Source organism: Ornithorhynchus anatinus, chromosome 8 (genome assembly GCF_004115215.2).
Source record: "Ornithorhynchus anatinus isolate Pmale09 chromosome 8, mOrnAna1.pri.v4, whole genome shotgun sequence".
NCBI classification, from domain to species: Eukaryota; Metazoa; Chordata; class Mammalia; order Monotremata; family Ornithorhynchidae; genus Ornithorhynchus; species Ornithorhynchus anatinus.
Window position 1 is genome coordinate 8,941,867 of NC_041735.1, and position 8,434 is coordinate 8,950,300.

The following is an 8,434-nucleotide window of genomic DNA, read 5'->3' on the forward strand; positions in this document are numbered from 1 at the left end:
ACCAAAGGACCCCAGTTAACGTTACACCTGTTTAGGATTTACCACGTCAAGCAAAATGAAGCAACTTCACAGTTTTCCTCAACAGGCACTCTAACCCAATCTTCTTCACCAATAAGGAGTCTTCAAATCCACACTGCTCTCTAAACCATTCTTACCAAACAGAGGTCTCACAACCACCCGGCAGGTACTGAAAATGAGCAGGCACATTTGAAACCACTCGACAAAGGCTCAAATATCTATCTGGGCATCTTCTCCGACCCCAACACCATGGACAAGTTTCTTTGGAATGTTAAAAAAAAAAAAAAAGCCAACCCCCGAATATAAGGCTCACAGAACCTCCTGAACTCCGCAAAGGAGCTTTTCTATTATCGCCTCAGGCCACTTGTTAACTTTATATCAAATGGCGCACCCATCGATTTCATGAACCAAGTACATCTTAGTGTTACTAGAAGCTCCTCAATGAACGAACCCCCATCAATCTGCCAAAATAAGAGAATTCTGTGAATCTCGTTTCCTCCCGCTGAGGTGAGGGTCTCCTTACAAGCCAGCGTGTCCGTCAGCACTCAAGAGTCAATCAATGGCATCTGAGCACTCGGCGAGCGTGGGAGAGTACAACACGAAAGAGTCGGGCGACACGTTCTCTGCCCACGATGAGCTTACAGACTAGAGTCCTAGCAAAATGGCGACCCAAATGGTGCTTAATCCGCATTAAGGAGGCAGCAATAAGGCGCACCAATCCAACACCGTTAGCTTTTTGTTTTCCAGCTTTTCAAAGGAAAGCAAAATCCAGGCCGGGCCCCGCCCCACGGGAGTCACCTCTGGTTCCACGGGGTGGAATCGCTCGGTTCCAAAGGACTCAGGGCGACTGAGGCTTGGGGAGCCGGGCAGTAGATGCTCCTTTCGCTTCCGCGGTGCCACGGTTCTCCAACACCTCACCCCGTGCTGCGCTTTCACGAGGTGGCCTGACGCGGAGCCCCCGGAGGGCCAATGGAGTTCTCCAACACGGCAATACCCAACACCACCACTAGGCTGCCCCCTCCATTCGCCACAGCCACGGTGCCGCTTCGGGGTTCAGAGGGTCGGGGACCGAGGGGTTCTCTCGCCTATCTCCTCTCAACCCCCATCAAAACCCCCATCGGTCTGGGCCTGTTCCCGGCAGAATGATGTCCAATCTCCAGTGCTTTCAAGGTGGCGGGGTCTTTTGGGTGACGACTACTTTATGGCGACTATGGAGTCCGTCCACGGGAAAAGAACGTTTTCTAAACAGACCCCTACTCGACCTAGAAACGAAGACCGCCTCGATCTCGCGGTGACGTTGACGGTCGCTCGGGCGACCTCCCGCCGCCGCACCAAAACCCACGCCGCTTGAAAACCTACCATCCCAGGTGCGATTCCTGCATCCGTAGAGACCGGGGGCTACGGAAGGCGGACAGAGAGAAGTGGCGGCGGGCAGCGAGACGCTCCTCTTCTACTTTTCAAGCCCTCCCTTCGGGCCGCCCGACTCACCTGGCCGACTTCGGCCACCGGGCGCTTTCAAAACCGGAGTCCGGGGGAGACGCCGGAGGCGTGGAGAAGACGGGGAGAAAAAGCCAACCCCACACGCACGCACGGAAGACACCCATCCACTTCGGTCCGTACCCGAGCGGTCTTGGGTTCGGGCCACGTGCGGACGCACGTCGATCAAGTTTACGAGTAGGCGCCTCGCCTAGGCCTCCAAAGGAAGGTGGCTCTGAGAACCCAGAAGAGTCTTTGAAGGGTGGGGGGGGGGGAACCCCCCCAGAAATCACGGCTCTCTACTTGTTCATCTTTTTCTGTGCTGTTGTCAGCTCAGCAGAGTAAGTAAAGTGTGCGGGGAGAGGCCCATTTTCCCATGGTCTGTAGACGGCGCTGTGAAGCCGCTCTGGTCGTGTGCAACGGGGACCCTCCCCCCACTCTGCAGCCCTACCCAGTGCGGGGAATGCGCCCCCTACTGACTCCAACCCTCATTGCCTTTAGCGTTTTTGGCTGCGGTGCATTTTGGGTGGGGGCTGGTATTTTCTTCGTGGCCATCGACCAGGAGCAACAATACACATTGACCAAAAAAAGGAGAGAAAAGAAAAAAAACGGGACCGGGCAACCCCGGGGCCATTCTTTCCCCTCGCTCCAGTCGGTCCACATGGACCCGGGACATCCCGATTGGCCGTTGGGAAGATGGAGCTGCCTGGAAATGACACATCCAGAGAGCAGGATTTCGGGTTTTTGTTTCCCCCCCTCCAGTACACACACACACACACCCGCCTTTGTCTGCGAAATGGGGTTACAGCAAAGGCTTGCCTGAGAACAGGACTGGATGTGGGGGTGGGTGGCTTTTTTGGGGGGGGGGGTTGGGGGAAATCGGTTCTTGGGGGGGGGAGGGGGTCATGAAGCAATGAGGGTCTGGCCCCGAAGCCGGCTCCTGGCAGCAGGAGCAGCGGGAAATCGCGCCTTTTCCAGCAGACACAGACACCCAAGTTTGGGGAGAGGAAGGGGAGGGGAGGGGAAAGGAATGAGAGGAGGGGTGAAGAGGAAGGCGGCAAAGATACTACTCTCCATTCATTACATTTTTTTTTTTTTTTAGCCATTTCTGCTCTCCGCTTTACCGTTCTCTGTCATCTAAGCGGCGTGCCCAAAACCGAACTTTGCCATAATAAGCCGTTTCCCAGACTAGCCGGCATTTTTAAAAAAGAGGAGACGCTTTTGCCTGAAAGGAGACGCGGACGAACTAGCACGCTAAGGAGGGATGCAGGAGACTTCACTTTGGGCTATGTTAATTCGCCTTGTTGCTGCCCCCCCCCCCCAAAAGGGAAGGAAAAATACATATATATGCGTGTGTGTGTGTGTATGTGTATATCTCTCTCTACCTCTACCCCATCCCACTCTGCACACAAAGCTGAGGCCGGAGCAATCTGTCGTAGGAATCATGTCCGCTCAGGTACTCGCTCCCAAGAAGAATTCAACCCAGCCCTCGTTGGTGCGCCTTATTCTGCTGACTATTGCGTCGCCCTTGAGCGCCCACGAGAACCGGGGATGTTCCGGGGGTGGGGGAGCCGAGGGGCCGCCCGTCGCCCCCCAGGAAGAAAGCCGGTAGCGGTCCATGCCGTTCCGCCGGGCGGACCATCAGCCATTCAGCAGCTGGAGCACACACCGAAGGGGAGGAGGCGGCGGGCGGGGAGGGCCGGGGAGGGGGGGTTAAATTGAAACAACAAAGCCACCAAAGTCTGCAGAGGGGCGATTCGGCGCCTCCGGAGCTTCGCGGCCCGCGGGGCGCCCCTTCCCGAGTCGGCGGGGATGGCGTGGTAGGGATGGGGAGGGATGGCGGGGCCTTCCTCGTGGAGCGGGGCTGGGTGCTGAGTGCGAGGGGAGGGAGGGCGACGAGGGACTTCACGCGGTCGGCTGGGGCAGTCCGTGCGGCCAGGGGGCCGCCCCGTACCTACCTTGATTTGGTTTGTGAGGTGGCGCGGAGCCGGCGGGGGCCGAGGGGGCCGGATCTGGGCGGCGGGAGGCTCGGGAGGAGAAAGGGGGCGGCGGCGGCGGCGGCGGCGGCGGCGGCGGGGCAGCAGCGGCGAGGCGGGGGGCGCGAGCTGTCCCGGGGGGGCTCCGGCCGGCTCGCGCCGCGGCCGCTGCTGCCGGGGGAGGCGGCGGGCGCAGCAGAGTGAAGGCGGCGGCGGCGGCGGCGGCGGCGACGGCGGGACGGGACGCCGGCGGGCAGCGGCTCGCTCCGGTCCCCGGGCGGGCGGACGGGCGGACGGGCGGGCGGGCGGCGTCGACGAGTGGTGCAGACAAAGGGGGAGGGAGAGGAGAGGAGGGGAGGAGGGGAGGGGGGGGACGGCCTCCTCACCGGCGGCGGCCGCTTCTCTCCTCCTCGGCGGCGGCGGCGGGGACCGGGAGAGGGAGCTCGTCTGAGGAAGAGACAAAATCCCCCTCAGCGCTGCCTGAGGGGAGGGGGGGGGGCACAAGATGGCGGCGGCCGGGACGGGGGGTGGAGGGGGAAGGGAGGGGGGTGTGTGAGTTCAGCTCATGGATCCCGGCGGGCGGCTTGGGGGGGGGGGGGAGGGAGGGGGGAAACCGGGGCCGGCGGCGGGGGGAGGAGGGGCCGATCCCGCGTCTCCCCTCGGCAGACAATACAGGCACCTCGGAGAGTCCCCGAACCTGCCCTGGCCAAAATGGCGGCCGAGAAAGAGCGGAAGTGACGTAAGCGCTTCATTAGCATAATAGACTCATTGTCCAGCCTGGGGGGGTTTGCCCCTCTTGCCCCCCCCCACCGGGGGGGAGGGTATTTCTCTCCAAGCCAACGTGAAGCCACGGTCGGCTTAGGCTTGGGCTGTGGGTCACCCCCAACTGCCCCCCCCCCCACTCCGGGGGGGGGGCGTTATATAATCGACGGGGGGGTGGGAGGACGAGGGGTGGCGTTCTCGCGAGAGTGGGGGGATTTGCTATTGACCCACTAGGAGGCGCCTTGAATAATGGCCGCACTGCGCCTCCTTCGGCGTGCGCGGCTGGCGCCTTCCCCTGGCCGCGGCCGGCGGAGGCGGCCCTCGGGCCGCAGCACCGCCCCAGCACTCGGTCAGGTGGCGGGGGTGGGGATCCCTCCGCCAGCTCCCCGCTGGGGCCGGACTACATTTGGGTGGGTGGGCAAAGATGCTCCCACGTGGAAGAGGAAAGTGCGGGGGCGGGGGAGGAGGGGGGGGGAAAAGCCCGCCTGGAGCTGAGGGGGAAGCAGAGAGGAAGGAGGGGATGACCATCGGGGCAAGGAAGGCAAAGATGCCCCCTTCGACTCAGCCCCAGAGGGTGGAGGCCCATCCCTCCAGCCAAGCTCTTACTTTTCCCTTGGGAGATCCTGCTCCTGGGAAGATGACTTCCTCCAAGACCTGGGAGGGAGGCATCCTCCGCTGCGGTCCTCCCCCGTCGTCCGGAGGAAGAGAACGGCCTCCTGTCGGAGTGGCGATCTTCCTTTCCCGCCGACCGGTCCGGTCCTGAAAAACTCTGGATCTTCTGAACCTCCACATGCCCATGACAACCACGCCCTTTCAATTTTCATTCCACCGAGCAGACACGCGGAGATCCAGGAATTAATTGGCCCTCTCTGCCTAATCTAGAGATTACCCTATTTAAAAACAAGTCAGCTGTAAACTCCAGTTTCCCAAGATTTTTTTTTTTTTTTTTGGAGCCGCTACACTGCTAATTAGTTCGAGATAAGGTTCCCCATCCTTAATTGGTTTAAGGTACAGCCGAAACCATTAGAACGGAGTGTGTGGAACGGGGGGATTTGGGCAGTTTTTACCCCCGGTGGATGACTGGTCATCCGGCGTCAGTGCTCTACAGTACGCTCTTCGATTTAAAAGAGAAAAAACAAAATTACGGTACATCGTCTTGGCTTTTTCAGGATTTCAAAAGTTCGAAATGTAGTCAACTCAAAACCTCCTTAATATAATTAGGACAAGGAGCTACCGATTTAAACAAGGCAATGTAATGTTCAATGTGTGTAATTTGAGGTCCAGAACAACTTCATTAACAGACCGAGCGAGCTCTTGCGATTTTGAATTCTTTGAATTCTTGTGACTTTATTCATGGTTTTTCCAACTTTACAATTGGGAACTGAATGGAGATCATCAAACTTGGTCTTAGGCAGTAATAACTTTTTTTAAGAAAAACATCGTGTGGAAACAACTGAAATTGGCAACAGGGAACTTCAGGAAGCCTTATGCAGAAGAATTTTAAAGAATGAGGAAGCAGCTAATTAAGCTAAAGAAAAACTCTTAATATAATTTAAGCGCTCATTAATGGGTTTCAGTTTTCTTCATTGCTGTCTTCCATGCTGTGAAGCACACCTTATGTTTTTCATTATAATGGAAAGCAATTATGAATTATGGAACGGTTACTGTGGTCAGGTTTACATACTAAGGTTGCGGCTGAAACTTTTAGAAATGCTGGAAAAATATACCAAGCTTCCTTTAAAGTAACTCTCAAATGATGTAATTGCTGCTTTGTTAAATACCATTTCCTGCAAATTAAGATAATTTGGTATGGTGATGGAATAGGAAAGTTAGAAACCGTGTACAGGACTCAGGCTCTCTAGAAATGTCTGAATGTATATTTCTACGCTGTGGTGACGGCTCTATCTTTTGCAGGTATTTTAATCTTAAAATTCATGCTCACTTGTGAAAATTTTTTGCCACTTTAATACTAAATAAAATCGAATTCGGAAGGTAATGGCAAATAGATTAAACCAGATGTTAAAATCAAATTCAGAAAGTGTATTAAAGCAAACGTTAAGGAAGGCTTTCCAATTTATACACTCCATCTAGCCTCTAGTGAGTTTCTAGGGAGCCAGACTCTTGTTCTTAATGAAACTCCAATATCAGAGAATAATGGGTGAACTTCTCTAAGAAAGATTGACCCCTGGTGGGCAGACTGAACAGCTCACAGAGGAGGAAAGTCAAAGATCCTCTGGGCCAGGAGCGTTCTTTGGAATAAGGTTTGACCGGCAGCACGGCAAAACACAAAACTCCCATCATTTTTAAGTACAATTTTACCATGAGAAATGGAACATCGGCAACAACCATCTTAATTTACGTGGCGATATGCGATGAGGGAAGGGTTACGTGTTCCTTCGCTGGCTTCCAACTTTTCAGAGTGATTAAAAAAATCATTAGTTTATATAAAATATTTATATTAGTTTAGCGATCTCTCCCAAATAACAATTTACAGAACTGGCAACTTATGCAAAATGGCCTAGTGAAAAGAACCCGGGCCTGGGTTCTAAGGCCGGCCCCACCACTGGCCTACTGTGTGACCCTGGGCAAGTCACTTTTCTGTGCTTCGGTTGCCTCATCTGTAAAATACGGATTAAAACTGTGAAATCCCATGTGGGAATATGGACTTTTTCCAACCTGATTATCTTGTATCTACCCCCATGCCTGTGCCTGGCATAGAGTAAGCGCGTAACAAAAACCCCCAAAATGAAAGGGCAAATACATTTCTAGAGTCGTGCCTAACGGTTTCAGTGCCACATCTGTGTTGCCTGATCCGAGGGTAATGGTCCCCACCGCGTGGACCAAATAACTGTGACAGGCCAGTGTGCATATTTGGAATTATTCTTATACTCCATCAGAGCAAAGACGATGAAGTTCTGAAAGAGAGACTTCACTGCACATGAGGAGTGAGTTATGTTCACAGCCTCCCACTTCATCAGACTCCTGGCAGCAAGGTTTGGGTTTATGGTGTGCCCAAAGATTTACACGTGTTGTGTGTTCCCCTCCAAAAAGGTTGGGAAGTACCACTCTAGTCACGAGACATGAGGCACCTGAAATTCTGGATTCTAGTCCCGCTTCCCCCACTATTCTGAGCTGGGGCACGAATGACAAATCCTCTCTTCACCTCAGTTTTTTCCACCTGTAAATTGGGCGTACTTACTTGCCCTAGGATTCTGTTTTGAGAATGATAAAAAAAAAAAACCAAGCATGAACATAACCTTAAGATACCTATTTCTTCCTACTAGATATCCCCAAATATTAGGAGTTCAATTAAAGGAGGAAATTTGTAATTGAATAAGCAGCTTTTTGACTTTCCTTTCGCCAATTAAAATCTACCTCCAAGTGAGAATTAATCTCTAGCCATCCGGTAAATGTTTACCTTCCACCACACATGTTTTCACTAGGCATTATAGGTAGAACATGGTAGCAAAACTCCAACACTCGATTTGACCCGATGCGGTGTCAGAGACAACTGTGGGTGTGGTATTGGACACCGGGTAGTACAAATGCAAGTTTTTCCTAATGTGGGGTTCAGCAAGAATGCAACCCCTGCATTTGGCGGGGTGGGAGGGGGGATCTCAATGCCCACAATGACTCTCTACAGCTGATTTCCAAAATTTCAACATTAAGAAATTGATTTAGGGTTACATACTTTAACAGGTAGCCTGCAGCCAAGTTCCTGGATCACTATCTAAGAGAGAACAATTGCTTTTTTCCTCCCTTCTATCCCTCTGAATATCCCATACCACTAGGACAAGGCCACTTGAAAGGGGTAGGTTCAAAGCAGTAAAAGTAGGGCGTGGATTTGGACCCATCTTTTTTTAACACGGGATCAACGTCAAGGAGGGCAACCCCATTCTGAATACTGAGCCGGATGGACCACTGTGATTTCTCTTGTCCTCTTGCTCTCATATGGACTACACTGAATTCTCTCTGTGGCAATTTAGGATTCCTCTCTCCAAGATGAGCATCCTTTCAAGACATTAAGAAGAAACACTTTTTTTTTTAAAGCGAAAAGGATGTCTATATTATTTAGCCAGAGCTAATCTCTTGACATGTAACATCTAGGCTTTTGCCACCCTCTTAAGATGCTAAAAAGTAATTACCCTGCCACTCTGTATTTACAAACATCAAATTTCTTCTTGTTTTCAAGAAATACCGAT

At 53.1% G+C, this 8,434-nt stretch overlaps 1 protein-coding gene across 1 annotated transcript in view; it reads right to left on the reverse strand.

Moving 5' to 3' along the window:
* LOC100073652 (activity dependent neuroprotector homeobox) overlaps positions 1-3,540 on the reverse strand; it is a 56,851-nt gene extending 53,311 nt beyond the window's left edge. The window contains 1 exon segment of the mRNA XM_029070641.2: positions 3,453-3,540. The gene's annotated coding sequence lies outside the window, so the exon portion shown is untranslated.
* Positions 3,541-8,434: the final 4,894 nt, after the last annotated feature.